Source organism: Lycium barbarum, chromosome 3 (genome assembly GCF_019175385.1).
Source record: "Lycium barbarum isolate Lr01 chromosome 3, ASM1917538v2, whole genome shotgun sequence".
In the NCBI taxonomy this organism is placed as follows: Eukaryota; Viridiplantae; Streptophyta; class Magnoliopsida; order Solanales; family Solanaceae; genus Lycium; species Lycium barbarum.
This window is the reverse complement of record NC_083339.1, coordinates 6,142,031-6,146,240: the sequence shown is the minus strand read 5'-3', so window position 1 is coordinate 6,146,240 and position 4,210 is coordinate 6,142,031. Positions and strand designations below refer to the sequence as shown.

Genomic DNA, 4,210 nt, shown 5'->3' with positions numbered 1-4,210 from the left:
ACAGAAACGGGCGGCGGGAGTTGTGAAATCACATCTATTTTGGTCTGATCAACCTCAATCCATTTTTCTGATATCTTATGGCCAAGGACAATGCCCTTTTTGACCATAAAATGACACTTTTCCCAGTTGAGCACAAGGTTGGTCTCCTCACACTGTTGCAACACCCGATCAAGATGAACCAAACATTCATCGAATGAATCTCCCACCACAGAGAAATCATCCATGAAGACTTCAAGAAAGTTTTCAACCATATCAGAGAATATGGACATCATGCATCGTTGGAATGTAGCTGGGGCATTGCAAAGACCAAATGGCATTCGGCTGAAAGCGAATGTCCCATAGGGACACGTGAAAGTAGTCTTTTCTTGGTCTTCCAATGCGATATTTATCTGGTTGTACCCTGAGTACCCATCCAAGAAACACTAATAAGATCTTCTAGCTAGCCGATCAAGCATTTGATCAATAAAAGACATAGGGAAGTGATCCTTGCAGGAGGCGGTATTCAATTTTCGGTAGTCCATACACACTCTCCAACCAGTGACAGTCCTTGTTGGAATCAACTTCTTTCTAGAGTTCGAGACAACAGTGATGCCTCCTTTCTTTGGCACACACTGGACTGGGCTTACCCATTGACTATTGGCAATAGGGTAAACCACCCCAGCATCTAGCCACTTAATAATTTCCTTCTTCACCACCTCTTGCATCGGTGGGTTTAATCTTCGCTGATGTTCAACACATGGTGAACTTTCCTCCTCCAACTGTATTCGGTGCTCACAAATTCCGGAAGGAATCCCCCGGATGTCTGCAATAGTCCATCCCAAAGGTCTTAAATGCTTTCTCAATACTTCGATGAGTCATTGGATTTGGCCCTCATTCAGAAGTGATGACACAATAACTGGGAGGGTGGCATTCGTTTCAAGAAACACATATTTAAGATGAGCTGGAAGTTGCTTGAGATCCAACTTCGGTGGCTCAATAATTGATGGTTTTGCTGGAGGAGTTGTTCGTTTCTCTAGATCAAGAGATAGTTTCTTGGGCTCATAAGAGTAAGACCCCAGACCGATGAGTGCATTTATTGTCTCAGTATATCTCTCCATTTGTTCAGCATCAAAATTTATCAAGATGGCCGATAGTGCTTCACTCAAACATTCTTCCTCCATTTTGAATTCCACAGCATCATCCACCTCATCAACAAAATTGATGACTGAAATACTTTGATAAGGACTAGGTAATTTCATACCTCTGCTTGCGTGGAAAGTCACCTCCTCATCGTTCATCCGGAACTTTATTTCGTGCTTCTCGGAATCCATTAGAGCTCTCCCTGTGGCAAGGAAAGGTCTTCCCAGAATAATAGAAATTTCTTGATCAATAGCACAATCAAGAATCACGAAATCTGCCGGCAGTAGGAATTTCCCGATTTGAACCAGCACATCATCAACTACCCCCACTGGCCTTTTTATCGATCTGTCAGCCATCTGCAATCTCATGGTAGTTGGCCTCGGCATCGCTAACCCTGATCTCATATTAATTTCCAGGGGCATAAGATTTATGCTAGCCCCGTTATCACATAAAGCCCTAGCAAAATTTTGCTGCCCTATGGTGCATGGAATTGTGAATGCTCCAGGATCTTCCCTCTTTTGCACTTTGGTCTTGGAAAGAATGACACTAACGCGGTGAGTGATGCCCACAGTGTCATGTTTCAATGGTTTTTTCTTCTTTGTTAAAAGGTCCTTCAAATACTTAGCAAAGCCAGGCATTTCTTGGACAGCATCCATGAACGGAAAATTCATCGTTAACTGCTTGAGTTGATCATAAAATCGCAAGCACTTCTCATCTTCTGTTTTTCTCACCAGCCTTTGAGGAAAAGGTGGTGAAGATTTGAACAATTGGCTCAAAGGGCGAAGAGCACCGGAAAGTTTTGCCTTCCCCTTTTCCTGGTTTTCCACCGGTTCCTTTGGTTTATTAAGATTTAGCTCTTCTTCAACTACAATGGGGACTTCCTCCCCTGCTTCTTCCTCGACAATATCATCCAATACATTAGGCTGCGCTTCTTTTTCAACAATTGGTTCCTGATCAATTGGCTTTTTATTGTCACCCTGAAGTATTTTTCCACTTCTGGTGCTAATGGCAAGTACATTCTCCACAGAGTTCACTCCACTACCTTTTGGATTAGGAACTGTATCACTCGGTAATTGTCCCCGTTGAGGAGTATGCACTTCTCGGGAAAGGTCTCTGAATTGCGCTTCAAGCTTCTGAATGGAAGCTGAATGCGATAGTTGGATTTGGGACATTCCCTTGATTGCGCTCTCTGTTCTGTCTTGATTCATCAGCATTTTCTGCATCATACTCTTCAGTTCTGCAGAATCATTAGACGTGTTGCCAGCAGAGTTAGTAGCTGAATTATCTCTCTATGGCTGGGAATTGGATGCTTGCCCCCTAGGTGGAATGTAGGGGTTAGAGCTCTTGTTGCCATAATTATAGTTATTGTAATTCCCTTGATTGGGATTACCCTGATCAGTTCTTCCCTAATTATTTCCTTGGTAATTTTGTTGAGGCCTTTGCCATGGGTGATTACCGGGACCTTGTTAGTTTTGCCGTTGATAACCCCCTTGCGAGTTATTGACATAATTCGCATCCTCATATTGTGGCTGCCCCTCAAGATAAGTTTCGTCAGAAACTTGATACATTCCGGGAGCATGAGGTGGCATCTCATCGACAACATTTACACATTTGGCCTCTTTCTCCATAAGCCTTTTGGATAATAAATCCACGGTGGTTTGCAATTGAGCGAACGCATGATCTCGCTCATGATTTTCTTTGGCCACCGCGGCCACAGAGGGAATACCATATGATAGGATTTCGCTATCACTCGAATGCCAGGCTTGATTATGGGTAGTAAGCTTGTCGAGCAACCGGATGATGTTGACAAAGGATTTGTCCATGAAGCATCCCCCAGCTGCAGTGTTGACAGCTATTTGATTCATTGTATCTAGCCCCTTGTAGAACTTCTCTGTGAGAATTGCATCTGGAAATCCATGAGTCGGAGATTGAGCTAGATAATATTTGAACCTTTCCCATGCAGCATATAGTTGTTCCCCTGGAAGTTGTTTAAACCCAAAAATCTTATCCCGAAGCTCAGCCTTTTTGCTGGGTGGGAACCATTTTTTTAGAAAGATATTGGCCAACTCATTCCAGGTATGAATAGTATTGCTCGGGAGCTTTTCATACCATTCCCTAGCTTGGCCAGCTAAGGAATATTTGAAAACCCGCAGTCGCAGTGCATCAGCAGGAACAACACCTTGAGATTTTTGGGAACATACATGCACGAAATTCTTTAGGTGTCGAAGTGGACAGTCCTCCGAAGAATTTCGGAAATAGCCTTCAAGTTTCAATAGCTGATAGATAGAACTATCAATTTTGAAATTAGCATTTCCTGTTCTCGGGGGAACTACAGCAGAAGCATAATCAACTTCATCGATGAATTCTGCAAATACATTCTCATCCTCCTCTTCTTCTGGTGCAGGATGGTTCACTTGGATCCCCCCTTGGTTCCCTTGATTGCGATGGGGTCTTCCTGCCATGTTCACCTAGTTCACTAAAACAGCAAACGAGGTGTGATGGAATAGAAAAAGTTTTAAAGAATAGTACACAACAATTAGTAATTTCTGAACCGTATTCCCCGGCAGCGGCGCCAAAATTTGATACGCTCAAATTACACCTATTAATGGCGTAAAGCGGACGTTGTCAAATATAGTTACCCAACAAGGTTGGGGTCGAATCCCACAGGGAATATGGAGAGAAAAGAGTACTAATCGTATGCGATACCGGTCTTTAAATGCTTTAATCCTATTCCGGATAGTTTGAATTGATTGTTGAATAATGTAATTTAATACTTTGACTTAAAATGTAATTAATGTGAGAGAGAGAGACTAAGGTTGTGTTCCCCAATTTGATTAGATATTATGCTTCAGGTTTCAAAGTGATATACTTCTAATGGTTGTTCTATGAATATGCACTTGGTTTCTTAAAGACTTCTTAATGTTTCCCAACAGTTAAGCAGTATTTCCTCTTTATGATTCTTCCGAATATAAAAGAGTTACAATCGAAGAGCGACCAATGATGCCAATTTAGACTTATTCTTATTCCTAAGTTAGTCTATTAAACGAGGGTTAACACCTCGAGTCATTGTTATTCAATCTTACCAATATTG

At 42.1% G+C, this 4,210-nt stretch overlaps 1 non-coding gene across 1 annotated transcript; it reads left to right on the top strand.

Annotated features, from left to right (window-relative positions):
• The first annotated feature begins 3,030 nt into the window (after positions 1-3,030).
• Positions 3,031-3,137, top strand: LOC132634494 (small nucleolar RNA R71). The gene has a single exon (XR_009580213.1). It is a non-coding gene; the product is annotated as a small nucleolar RNA R71 (small nucleolar RNA).
• The last annotated feature ends 1,073 nt before the right edge of the window (positions 3,138-4,210 follow it).